The following is a 13,700-nucleotide window of genomic DNA, read 5'->3' as shown; positions in this document are numbered from 1 at the left end:
CTCTGGAGTATAATACAGGATGTAACTCAGGATCAGTAATGTAATGTATGTACACAGTGACTGCACCAGCAGAATAGTGAGTGCAGCTCTGGAGTATAATACAGGATCAGTACTGGATGATAAGTTTGGCACACACTCTGCTGTCCGCTCACCATCATCAGGCTTAGTTTTGTTCTTTAGTTTATTTAAAAAGTCACAATTCTTTTAGTACAAATATGGTGAATCCCAACATTTGCGGCTTTTCCGTCTCAGAAATCCGGTATAATTCTTTGCTAAAGTTCCACTATAGTTGTATCTGATGCTCGCATCTCCATGTGCCGTATGTTCGGTGTGTGCAGGTCGATGGTGCGCGTCAGGGAGGTGATTCCTCTGCTCGCCAGCAGCTCCGCTCAGGGTCTAGTGACAGACAAGCTACTTTCTGATTGGGTGTATAAAACTTTTGCTGAGATTAAGGAAGCCCCCCGACCCTTCCAGCTGTGCTGTGTCTCCCCCTATCTTGTCAAGTCAGGCATGAAGGTGAGATGTAACCAGTGATGAATCTATACACAACTTTCCAGAGTCTGACACTGGGGGTTGTGTTGTAATGACCGGAGTGTAAAAATAATCCTCATGTTTATTTTCCCATCACTCCAGGTCTCAGTAGACGCAGCCCAGAATTTGCCATGGTTGGGTTTCACCTTTGCTCACGTTTGCTTCAGCCCACCAGCAGCCTATTATTACGGGCACCCGTGGATGCGGTACGACCGCGCCACCACCGTACACGACATCGATCTGAGCAGTGATCAGAGGTGTCCGGTGTGGCAAGATGGATTCATGGTGAGTTGGATGCAAGTTCTGTTCAGCTGTGACGTTACATCTGGTTATCCACTGCCCGGAAATCTGCAATAAACCCGCTTCCTAGCGACCTATTGAAAAATCTGCTTTTTCACTGCCCTTCTAATCTGCTATAATCCTTCTCTCCATCTCCCTTGCTAATCTCCCACCTTCCTACTTGTTTAGTGCCCAGTAGATCCGCCATCATGTCCGCTATCCTTGTACCCTGTAGATCCGCCCTCATCTCCGCTATCCTTATGCCCTGTAGATCCACTATCATCTCCATTATCCTCGTGCCCTGTAGATCCGCCATCATCTCCGCTATCCTCGTGCCCTGTAGATCCGCCATCATCTCCGCTATCCTTGTGCCCTGTAGATACACTATCATCTCCATTATCCTTGTGCCCTGTAGATCCACCATCATCTCCGCTATCCTTGTGCCCTGTAGATCCGCCATCATCTCCGCTATCCTTGTGCCCTGTAGATCCACCATCATCTCTGCTGTCCCTGTGCCCTGTAGATCCGCCATCATCTCCGCTATCCTCGTGCCCTGTAGATCCGCCATCATCTCCGCTATCCTTGTGCCCTGTAGATACACTATCATCTCCATTATCCTTGTGCCCTGTAGATCCACCATCATCTCCGCTATCCTTGTGCCCTGTAGATCCGCCATCATCTCCGCTATCCTTGTGCCCTGTAGATCCACCATCATCTCTGCTGTCCCTGTGCCCTGTAGATCCGCCATCATCTCCGCTATCCTTGTGCCCTTTAGATCCGCCCTCATCTCCGCTATCCTTGTGCCCTGTAGATCCGCCATCATCTCCGCTATCCTTATGCCCTGTAGATCCACTATCATCTCCATTATCCTCGTGCCCTGTAGATCCGCCATCATCTCCGCTATCCTCGTGCCCTGTAGATCCGCCATCATCTCCGCTATCCTTGTGCCCTGTAGATACACTATGATCTCCATTATCCTTGTGCCCTGTAGATCCGCCATCATCTCCGCTATCCTTGTGCCCTGTAGATCCGCCATCATCTCCGCTATCCTCGTGCCCTGTAGATCCGCCATCATCTCCGCTATCCTTGTGCCCTGTAGATACACTATCATCTCCATTATCCTTGTGCCCTGTAGATCCATCATCTCCGCTATCCTTGTGCCCTGTAGATCCGCCATCATCTCCGCTATCCTTGTGCCCTGTAGATCCACCATCATCTCTGCTGTCCCTGTGCCCTGTAGATCCACCATCATCTCCGCTATTCTTGTGCCCTGTAGATCCACCATCATCTCCGCTATCCTTGTGCCCTTTAGATCCGCCCTCATCTCCGCTATCCTTGTGCCCTGTAGATCCACCATCATCTCCGCTATCCTTGTGCCCTGTAGATCCGCCATCATCTCCGCTATCCTTGTGCCCTGTAGATCCACCATCATCTCTGCTGTCCCTGTGCCCTGTAGATCCACCATCATCTCCGCTATCCTTGTGCCCTGTAGATCCGCCATCATCTCTGCTATCCTTGTGCCCTGTAGATCCACCATCATCTCTGCTGTCCCTGTGCCCTGTAGATCCGCCATCATCTCCACTGTCCTTGTGCCCTGTAGATCCACCATCATCTCCGCTGTCCCTGTAGATCCGCCATCATCCCTTTGTCTCTACCCTGTAGATCTGCCATCATCCATGTCTCTGTTGATCTGCCATCATCCCTTTGCCTCTACCCTGTAGATCCGCCATCATCCCTCTGTCCCTGTAGATCCGTTATCATCCCTGTCTCTACCCTGTAGATCCGTTATCATCCCTGTCTCTACCCTGTAGCGCCACCATCATCCCTCTGTCTCTACCCTGTAGATCTGCCATCATCCCTTTGCCTCTACCCTGTAGATCCGCCATCATCCCTCTGTCCCTGTAGATCCGCCATCATCCCTTTGTGTCTACCCTGTAGATCCGCCATCATCCCTTTGTGTCTACCCTGTAGATCCGCCATCATCCCTCTGTCCCTGTAGATCCGTTATCATCCCTGTCTCTACCCTGTAGCGCCACCATCATCCCTCTGTCTCTACCCTGTAGATCTGCCATCATCCCTTTGCCTCTACCCTGTAGATCCGCCATCATCCCTCTGTCCCTGTAGATCCGCCATCATCCCTTTGTCTCTACCCTGTAGATCCGCCATCATCCCTGTCTCTACCGTGTAGCGCCACCATCATCCCTCTTTCCCTGTAGATCCGCCATCATCTCTGTCTCTACCCTGTCAATCCGCCATCATCCCTTTGTCTCTACCCTGTAGGTCTGCCATCATCCCTCTGTCTCTACCCTGTAGGTCCGCCATCATCCCTCTGTCTCTACCCTGTAGATCCGCCATCATCCCTTTGTCTCTACCCTGTAGGTCCGCCATCATCCCTCTGTCTCTACCCTGTAGATCCGCCATCATCCCTTTGTCTCTACCCTGTAGGTCCGCCATCATCCCTCTGTCTCTACCTTGTAGCGCTGCCATCCTCGCGCTGTCAATAAAACAAGAATTTTATATAGCAAGCCATAAAAAAGACAAACAGGGTTAAAAAACGGATGCGTTTCTGGCGTCCAGGACACCCTTAATCTATTTTCCATCTGTTGTCTCATCGCGTAGACCTTCACCCGCAGAATATTCCATAAACATCTTACCATCATTATCCACCTGCATGAGATCGTGACACAAGAATCGGAGGTGAACGTCTCAGGCTCTGAACAGACGCGGCCTGAAGTATCATCGCAGCGATCAGTACCAGTGTTCAGACCAGTGTCACAGGCATGGACGGCACTGGGTGTCTTCTACAAAAGTTACTGTAACCTGGGGGTGTACCAGCTGCCGCTGTACCAAGGAGCCCCCAGCCAGGTAACGACAACCCATCTAATTACTGTCATCACCACAACCCACCAAAGAAAATCTACTACTAAAATCTACGGCAATCTGTGGTCTGATCGAAACGTAAAGCATTAACTGTGGATTTCACCTGTAAATAAAACTACAACTTTCTACAAGTTCCAAGTTTTCCAAAATCGGCATCACAAGGATCAGCTATTTCTAATTTGTGACCTCTCCCACCTTAGGCTGTGTTGCGCGCCCTGCTGTCAGGAAATTGTAGAGAAAAATTGCAGGAGTTGGAAGAGAAGAACACGGTAAGGAAAGCTCCTCGGGGCCGAGGGGCACGGACTGCTCTGCGGAGGTTGGTTTAATAATTTGTATTAAAAAAAAGTGACGTATAAGGACGGATAGCAATACTATAATATCATATTCAAATATGTCCAACTATCTACCTCTAATGGTACTTCCTCAGTACATGCAAATAACCACAAGATGGCAGTAAAATAACTGTCACCTTAAAGAAGCCAACCATACATAAAAATTAGAATAAATTTTATTTAAAGAAACAAAATAATAACAATACACAAATGTATAAAAAAGCTACTATAAACTTTCCAGGTCATACCCCTAGGTTAAAGCCAGGAGAAGCACACCATTATGAACCAATAAGATACAAATATCCCAGACAGAGAAACAGCACATAGCCTATATATAGGGTATAATACGTCTCCCCTTACTAATGCCCGTGTCTCATGTTTTCTAAGGCAGCTCTAAAATGTCATTACTTCCTATACGGTTTAACAGAAGCTAGCCATTATCTGGGCCACATTCGGATAAATCCCATACCACCAATACTCATATTATTACCTGAAGCGGATCTTTCTGTAGTGTGCCTCCTCTCCTGGCTTTTCCCTGCGCCCCGACGCGTGTTTCGCCCTAGCTTCTTCCGGGGGCGTGTCTAATGCCCGGCATAGTGACGTATATATAGTATAGCTACACCAATCCCCAGCCGCTGCCATTATGAATATTACCGCCCGTTCCGCATGACCTTCCGGCGCATGCGCAGATCTCCTCCACTCCGGATACAATGTCACTTCGGCACATCCGCCCGGTGGACCGCAAGCTGCATGGCATGATTGTGCGCATGCGTGGGTCCCTCTCTCTGTACGCTTCGGGCAGCGCCAATGGTGGTATCGGCTTGCGTTGCAGCTTGCGGTCCACCGGGCGGATGTGCCGAAGTGACATTGTATCCGGAGTGGAGGAGATCTGCGCATGCGCCAGAAGGTCATGCGGAACGGGCGGTAATATTCGTAATGGCAGCGGCTGGGGATTGGTGTAGCTATACTATATATACGTCACTATGCCGGGCATTAGACACGCCCCCGGAAGAAGCTAGGGCGAAACGCGCGTCGGGGCGCAGGGAAAAGCCAGGAGAGGAGGCACACTACAGAAAGATCCGCTTCAGGTAATAATATGAGTATTGGTGGTATGGGATTTATCCGAATGTGGCCCAGATAATGGCTAGCTTCTGTTAAACCGGATAGGAAGTAATGACATTTTAGAGCTGCCTTAGAAAACATGAGACACGGGCATTAGTAAGGGGAGACGTATTATACCCTATATATAGGCTATGTGCTGTTTCTCTGTCTGGGATATTTGTATCTTATTGGTTCATAATGGTGTGCTTCTCCTGGCTTTAACCTAGGGGTATGACCTGGAAAGTTTATAGTAGCTTTTTTTATACATTTGTGTATTGTTATTATTTTGTTTCTTTAAATAAAATTTATTCTAATTTTTATGTATGGTTGGCTTCTTTAAGGTGACAGTTATTTTACTGCCATCTTGTGGTTATTTGCTTATACTATAATATCAGCCTAGAGGGAACGCGTGGTTAATCTGGCGGCTTAGTAGTAGCAGGCTATAAGAAGCCATATTGCCCGTTACAGGTTGTCAGGTTAGCGGCAGCGTCTGTCATTGTGCGGATCGCAGATGGTCGACGCCAGGAGGAGGTGACAACCTACAATCCGCAGGTAAGGACAGAAGACATTGCGAGTCACATGGCGAGCGACTTCTCACGCTGTGCGCTCCTATAGGATGTAAACCGGACGTACTTACCAGAGGACGCCATCGCCTCGTACACGGCACAGCCGAGCGGCAGGAGCGTAGCGGAGCTCGTCCCAGGTACGCAGCAGCCAGACGCTTTCAAGAGCCTCCTAGTGAGATGGTACCGGAAGGTAAGAGGAGCAAAAAAATAAATGATCTGCCTGTATTATGTCATATCTAAGCCTGCTATTGTGATAAGTGCATGCTGGGGCTTGTAGTGCTATGTGGATCTGCAATGTGATACATGATTGCAGAATATATCACTATTGATTTGTAATCTTGTTTCAGTACGTGACGGAAGCCGCCACAGATCAGTTCTCTAGTGGATCGCAAAGTGAACCACTAACACCCCCCAAACAGTGACCATGAATCTGCTCCCATCAGCTATTGCCTGTTTACTCCCAACTCTGGCAGAAGATTCTCATGTTTGCTGCAGAAAATGTGTAGATTACTGCACCACAGCTCATTTATACCCACCTTCCCTGGCGCCTAGTGGTAATGGTAGCCTGGGCCCTAAAGCCAGAGGACAGACTGACATTCTGCAGGAACCACAGGGACGGAGTTAGTTTCTCTGATGAAGGCCCCTTCAGACTGTTCAGATCAGTCTTCCAGTTGTCCAAAAGAAAATGTGTGCACTACCAGGAGTCCTGTATCATCCGATATTAAAGCATGCCGAGACGATGGGTGTAGGCTTCTCATCCATGGAGCCACAAAGAATGGGATCTACCGTAAATGTTCTCCAAGAGCAACTACTCCAGCGATCCAGAAGCAGCGTGGTGGTGAACCGGGCTTTTCCACCATGATAGTGACAATGTCACAAGGCAAAAGTGATAACCAAGTGGTGGGGTGAATCAGAAGTGACTTTTTTTTTTCTTTTGAGTCCAAGACAATTTAGCTCATATCCCAATTTGAGAACCTGCAGTCCATCCTCAAAAAGCAGAAGTTTCACAGCTGTCATGGCAAAAAGGAACGTCTTGAAAAATAAGGAACACTAAGTATTGAGTCTTCGTATTAACTATTATTATTATTATTATTATTATACATTTTTATAGCGCCATTTATTCCATGGCGCTTTACATGTGAATACGGGGCAAATATAGACAAATACATTAAACATGAGCAGATAACAAGGCACACGAGTACATAAGGAGGGAGGACCCTGCCCGCGAGGGCTCACAGTCTGCAGGGGGTGGGTGAGGATACACTAGGAGAGGGAAAAGCTGGCTGTGCGGCTGTTCAGTAGGTTGAGGATCACTGCAGGCTGTAGGCTTGTCGGAAGAGATGAGTCTTCAGGTTCTTTTTGAAGGTTTCTATGGTAGGCGCAAGTCTGATGTGTTGGGGTAGAGAGTTCCAGAGTATGGGGGAAGCACGGGAGAAGTCTTGGATGCGGTTATGGGAAGAAGAGATGAGAGGGGAGTAGAGAAGGAGGTCTTGGGAGGATCGGAGGTCGCGTGTAGGTAGGTACCGGGAGACCATGTCACAGATGTATGGAGGAGACAGGTTGTGGATGGCTTTGTATGTCAGTGTGAGGGTTTTGAACTGGAGTCTCTGGGCGATAGGAAGCCAGTGAAGGGCTTGACACAGGGGAGAGGCTGGGGAATAGCGGGGGGACAGGTGGATTAGTCGGGCAGCAGAGTGTAGGATGGATTGGAGTGGTGCCAGAGTGCTAGAGGGGAGTCCAGAGAGTAGGAGGTTGCAGTAGTCGAGGCGGGAGATGATAAGGGCATGCACTAGCGTTTTTGCAGTGTTGCGGTCAAGGAAAGCACGGATCCGGGAAATATTTTTGAGTTTGAGACGACAGGAGGAGGCAAGGGCTTGGATATGTGGCTTGAAAGAGAGGGCAGAGTCGAGGATCACCCCGAGGCACCGGGCGTGTGGGACTGGGGATAGTGAGCAGCCATTGACATTGATGGATAGGTCTGGTGGAGGGATAGAGTGAGATGGGGGAAAGATGATGAATTCTGTTTTGTCCATGTTCAGTTGTAGAAAGCGAGCAGAAAAGAAGGCTGAAATGGCAGACAGACAGTGCGGGATTTTGGTAAGCAAGGAGGAGAGGTCAGGTCCGGAGAGGTAGATCTGCGTGTCGTCAGCGTAGAGATGGTACTGCATACCGTGGGATTCTATGAGCTGTCCCAGGCCGAAAGTGTAGATGGAGAAGAGTAGGGGTCCTAGAACAGAGCCTTGAGGAACACCGACTGACAAGGGGCGAAGTGAGGAGGTGGTGTGGGGGAGGGAGACACTGAATGTTCGGTCTGTCAGATATGACGAGATCCAGGAAAGGGCCAAGTCTGTGATGCCAAGGGATGAGAGGATTTGTAGCAAAAGAGAGTGGTCTACAGTGTCAAAGGCAGAAGACAAGTCCAGGAGAAGGAGGACAGAGTAGTGTCGCTTGCTCCTGGCAGTTAGTAGGTCATTGGTGACTTTAGTTAGGGCAGTTTCAGTTGAGTGATGGGAACGGAAGCCTGATTGTAACCGATCAAAGAGGGAGCAGGAGGAGAAGTGGGAGGACAGTTCAAGATGGACGTGTTGCTCCAGCAATTTGGAGGCATAAGGGAGAAGAGATATTGGGCGATAGCTAGACACAGAGGATGGGTCGAGGGAGGGCTTTTTGAGGATGGGTGTGATCTTGGCATGCTTGAAGGATGAGGGAAAGACACCTGTTGTGAGTGAGAGGTTGAAGAGGTGCGTTAGGGTTGGGATGAAGACCGTGGAAAGGTTAGGGATGAGGTGGGATGGGAGCGGGTCAAGCGTGCAGGTGGTGAGGTGTGATCTTGACAGGAGGGTGGAGAGCTGATCTTCTGTCATGGTGGAGAAGCTGGTTTTGGAGGAGCAGGGTTGAGCAGCTAAGAGGGGCAGTGGGCGCTGTGGGCCAAAGCTTTCTCTGATCGTATCGATCTTCTGTTTAAAGAAAGAGGCGAAGTCATCAGCAGAAATGAGGGGGGAAGGAGGAGGTGCGGGGGGACGGAGTAGAGAATTGAAAGTGTTGAAAAGCTGTTTAGGGTTGTGGGACAGGGAGGATATGAGGGATGAGAAGTAAGTTTGTTTTGCGGCAGTGAGCGCAGACTTGAAGCTGGCGAGGGACTGCTTGTATGCAGTGAAGTGGTCGGCAGAGTGGGATCGCTTCCATCTCCGCTCAGCAATCCTGGAAGCCCGTCTCAATTCTTTGGTCAGGCTGGTCAGCCAGGGCTGCCTGTTAATTGTACGAGTTTTACTATGCATGAGTGGGGTAGCCGAATCGAGTGTTGTTGTTATTGTGGTGTTATAAAAAGTGGCAGCAGCATCTGTGTCATGAAGGGAGGCTATGTCTGTGAGAGGGAGAAGGGACTCCGAGAGTGATTGTAAGTTGAGATGTTTGAGATTTCTGCGAGGGTGAGTGAGTTTGTGGAGTGGGGGTTGCACACTAGGAGAGGAGAGGGACGAGAATGTCAGTAGGTTGTGGTCAGACAGGGGGAGGGGTGTGTTAGTGAGATTAGTAAGGGAGCAGAGGCGGGTGAAGATGAGGTCCAGCGTGTGGCCATCTTTGTGAGTGGCCTCAGAGGACCATTGAGTGAGGCCAAAGGAGGCAGTCAGTGATAAAAGTTTAGAGGTAGCTGAGGTGAAAGTGTCAATGGGGACATTGAAATCACCCATGATGATAGTGGGGATGTCAACAGAGAGGAAATGAAGTAGCCAGGTGGTGAAGTGGTCGAGAAAGGTGGAGATGGCTAGTTCTGGGGGGCGGTAGATGACAGCCAGCTGGAGGTTGGAGGGGGAATAGATGCGGACAGAGTGCACCTCAAACGAGGGAAGAGTAGCGGAGGGTGGTAGCGGGATTGGAGTAAAGGAGCAGGTGTCGGACAGGAGCAAGCCAACTCCTCCACCGCGTTTGTTGCTGGGGCGAGGGGTGTGAGAGAGGTGGAATCCGCCATAGGAGAGCGCAGCTGGAGAGGCCGAGTCAGAGGGGGTGAGCCAGGTTTCAGTGAGGCCGAGGAAGGAGAGTTTGTTGGTGATGAAGGGGTCATGGATAAATGGCAGTTTGTTGCAGATGGAGCGTGCGTTCCATAGTGCTCCAAGTAGGGGGAGCGGGGGAGTGGGGGCTGGATGAATGGGTATGAGGTTGTCGTGGTTGGGAAAACGTGCGGAGGATCGTGGCAGGGGGTTAGAAACGAGTGTGGGGATGAATTGGGGAGGGCCGGGATTTGGGGATATGTCACCAGCAATGAGGAGTAACAGACAGATCATTAGAAGGTGGGAGCAGGATAGGACATGATGTGGCCGTGTGTGTCTGGATAAAAAGGATTGTATGTGGAGGAACAGTTCTGAGGGGAAGGTGAGATGGCTGGGGAGTATGCAATTCATCAATTAATTTCAACTTATTATTATACATTTTTATAGCACCATTTATTCCATGGCGCTTTACATGTGAAAACAGGGGCAAATATAGACAAATACATTAAACATCAGCAAAGAACAAGGCACACAGGTACATGAGGGAAGACCCTGCCCGCCAGGGCTCAGTCTGCAGGGGATGGGTGAGGATACACTAGTGTTGAGGGAGGATCCGAAGTGACCCTTCACGGTTGACTCAGTCATTTTCAAATTATGGTAATCCACAGAGTTTTGCCGGCAACTGAAAATGACCAGACAGAGACGTGCGGTTTTTTTTTTTTTGGGGGGGGGGGCGGGGAGGGGGAGAGAGAATCAAGCAGATCTGTTCTCTGACCCCTGTTTATTGTGTCGCACTTTTCATAATCTTAAGTTATACTTCAACCAATAAACATAAGAACACGCTCACAGTTCTTAACCTATAAGAATGCAGGAACAGTCTTCACGTCAAGGTCTCGTAGAACAATACACCTTCATGCTCATGTCTTGTTCAGGTTGAAACAATCAAGGTCTCATAACTATGAACTTTTACCTAGCAACAAAATTTCTCTCAAAACAACAAGATGGAGTCGAAAAGCACAAAATGAAGCCTGCTTTAATTTTTTCTTAGTTTAACCCTTCACAGTAGCAGAGTTGATTGTGCAGCGGTTCAGTAGGTTGAGGATCACTGCAGGCTTGTTGGAAGAGGTGAGTCTTCAGGATCAATTTTAAGGTTTCTGTGGTAGACGAGAGTCTGGTGTGTTGAGGTAGAGAGTTCCAGAGTATAGGGGAAGCACGGAAGAAGTCTTGTATACGATTGTGGGAAGAAGAGATAAGAGGGGAGTAGAGAAGGAGATCTTGAGAGGATCGGAGGTTGTGTGTAGGTAAGTACCGGGAGATGAGGTCATAGATGTATGGAGGAGACAGGTTGTGGATGGCTTTCTATGCAATTGTAAGGGTTTTGAACTGGAGTTTGGTCAATAAGGAGGGGAGGTCCGAATAGGTAGATCTGCGTGTCATCAGCGTAGAATTGATACTACAAACCATGGGATTCTATGATATGTCCCAGGCCGAAGGTGTAGATGGAGAAGAGTAGGGGTCCTAGAACAGAGACTTGAGGAACACTGACAGACAAGGGGCAAAGTGAGGAGGTGGTGGGGGAGGGAGACACTGAATGTTCGGTCTGTCAGATATGATGAGATCCAGGATAGGGCCAAGTCTGATGCCAAGAGATGAGAGGATCCGTAGCAGATGGGAGTGGTCCAGTGTCAAAGGCAGAAGACAGACAGTAGTGTTGCTTGCTCTTGGCGGTTAGTAGGTCATTGGTGACTTTAGTTAGGGCAGTTTCAGTTGAGGGATGAAGCTGGAAGCCACATTGTCTTCTGAAAATGTTTATAGTTGTACTTCAGAAATAAGAGGTCTCATATAGAAGTGGTAGACACTGGATGTATTGAGCACCCCTTAATGAGCAGCTGTGGCTTTTGTTCCCTGGAGGAACCATCTAGCCTTCTGCCAGATATATACATCCTCCTACACATTGTTCATGGCTTGAGAGCGGAAAGACATTTATATGAAAGGTATGTGAATTCTTAAATTTAAGCTGCCATTCCCTTTATCTCTTTTAACATGACACTATCGTGTGTCAGTCCATGTGGGCTCAAAAGTGCAAGAATGGAAGATTGTCTCTTTGGATAGAGTTCAGGCCTGATCCAATGGCTAGGTGGATCTTATCTAGAGTAAGGGTACCGTCTCAGTGAAATTTCGATCGCTACGATTCGTGACGTTCCAGCGATATCCCTACGATCTTGCTGTGTCTGACACGCAGCAGCGATCAGGGACCCCGCTGAGAATCGTACGTCGTAGCAGATCGTTTGAAACTTTATTTCGTCGCTGGATCTCCCACTGAATCGGCGTGTGTGACGCCGATTCAGCGATGTCTTCACTGGTAACCAGGGTAAACATCGGGTTACTAAGCGCAGGGCCACGCTTAGTAACCCGATGGTTACCCGGGGGCTTCGGATCGTTGGTTGCTGCAGAGCTGTATGTGTGACAGCTCTCCAGCGACGCTGCAGCGATCGGCATTGTTGTTGTATCGCTGCAGCGTCGTTTCAGTGTGACGGTACCCTAAGGCATACCTGCATCCTGGCGCCACTACCAGTTCTAAGTTTATACAGTTTGTCTGATGACTGGGGCCAGGTAATGGGAAGTTGTCTCCACTGTCAGGAGGGTCTGAAACTTTAGATACTACTAAAGGTTTTCCCAAAGTTCAATTTAAATCAATAAACTTGAGTTGTTTCCACAGTTGGATTGAGTAAATGCAAATGTTCTCAGAGGGAGAAAAAAAAAAAAGTTGTGTAAACTATATGAAGTAGCAATGCTAAAAGTAAATATTGACCAATGAGCCATGTCACAACTTAAGGTACCGTCACACTTAGCGACGCTGCAGCGATACCGATCCGGATCGCTGCAGCGTCGCTGTTTGGTCGCTGGAGAGAGCTGTCACACAGACCGCTCTCCAGCGACCAACGATCCCCGGTAACCAGGGTAAACATCGGGTAACTAAGCGCAGGGCCGCACTTAATAACCCGATGTTTACCCTGGTTACCAGCGTAAAAAAACAAACAGTACATACTTACATTCAGCTGTCTGTCCCTTGCCGTCTGGTTCCTGCACTGACTGCTGGCCGTAAAGTGAAAGTGAAAGCACAGCGGTGAGTCACACAGCGGTGACTCACCGCTGTGGCTGTGCTCTGCTTTCACTTTACGGCCAGCAGTCAGTGCAGGAACCAGACGGCAAGGGACAGACAGCTGAATGTAAGTATGTACTGTTTGTTTTTTTACGCTGGTAACCAGGGTAAACATCGCTGAATCGGTGTCACACGCCGATTCAGCGATGTCTACGGGGAGTCCAGCGACGAAATAAAGTTCTGGACTTTCTTCCCCGACCAGCGATCTCCCAGCAGGGGCCTGATCGCTGCTGCCTGTCACACTGGACGATATCGCTAGCGAGGACGCTGCAACGTCACGGATCGCTAGCGATATCGTCTAGTGTGACAGTACCTTTAGAATAAAAGCCCAAATCAGTCTTCAGACTGTCAAGAGTAATGCCCCCCCCATCAGTGCAGAGTGAGACCTGGCTCATCTAGGTGACAGTAGTCTTAGGCTATGTGCACACGTAGGAAATGTGGTGCAGAATTTTTTGCACTAAATCTGCATCTCCTGACAGAATCCGTAGGTGCGTTTAGGTTTTGTGCGCAGATTTTACCACTGTGGATTTCTATAACGGAGGGGTGCAGAAATGCTGCAGAACTGCACAAAAGTAGTGACATGCACTTTGAAATCTGCAGCGTTTCTGTGCAGATTTTTGTGCACAGCTTTTTTTTTTCACATTGTACTGTAAATCAGTGCATTTCTGCTGCGGAAAAATCTGCTGCAGTTCTGCACTAAATCTGCATTGTGTGCACATACCCTTACAGGGATCCTTTGGGGGTGTAATGCTCCTCCATGCAGAAAGGATCATGTCAGCATTTTCCCCTTGAACAAACTTTAGTTCTACTGTACAGGAATTCAGATAAAATCCCGCTGCACATGGGACTTGCTATCCCAACT

General features: G+C 48.9%; 1 long non-coding RNA gene across 1 annotated transcript; it reads left to right on the top strand.

The window, feature by feature from the left end:
• Positions 1-3,905: 3,905 nt before the first annotated feature.
• LOC138647538 (uncharacterized) lies at positions 3,906-6,885 on the top strand. The gene is made up of 3 exons (XR_011314992.1): positions 3,906-3,959; positions 5,592-5,879; positions 6,037-6,885. It is a non-coding gene; the product is annotated as an uncharacterized lncRNA (long non-coding RNA).
• Positions 6,886-13,700: the final 6,815 nt, after the last annotated feature.

The sequence above is a fragment of the Ranitomeya imitator genome, chromosome 8 (assembly GCF_032444005.1).
Source record: "Ranitomeya imitator isolate aRanImi1 chromosome 8, aRanImi1.pri, whole genome shotgun sequence".
Taxonomy (NCBI): Eukaryota; Metazoa; Chordata; class Amphibia; order Anura; family Dendrobatidae; genus Ranitomeya; species Ranitomeya imitator.
Note: the sequence above shows the minus strand (reverse complement) of the source record. Positions and strands in the feature narration are given on the sequence as shown.